Raw genomic sequence first — 289 nt, forward strand, 5'->3', positions numbered from 1 at the left:
ATTATTATAGGCCTCTGTAAATCATTTTAAAGGGCGTGGAAATACTATAGGCTAGTAAATGAGGTACTGACGTGTAGGCTAATTGTGTTTTACTGCCGGACAATAAAGTAGGCTATGTTTATTTAAAGGTTCCGGCTTTCAGTAGCGTTTATATGATGAAAATAACCTCAAGCTGCTTCTTTAAGATAAAACAAATAGAACCAGAAACAAACAGAAACGCCCCCCGCTCTCGCTCTCGCTCTCGCTCTCGCTCTCTCTCTCTCTCTGGGACCCAAACTTGTTTCAGGAA

This window comes from Micropterus dolomieu, linkage group LG04 (genome assembly GCF_021292245.1).
Source record: "Micropterus dolomieu isolate WLL.071019.BEF.003 ecotype Adirondacks linkage group LG04, ASM2129224v1, whole genome shotgun sequence".
NCBI classification, from domain to species: domain Eukaryota; kingdom Metazoa; phylum Chordata; class Actinopteri; order Centrarchiformes; family Centrarchidae; genus Micropterus; species Micropterus dolomieu.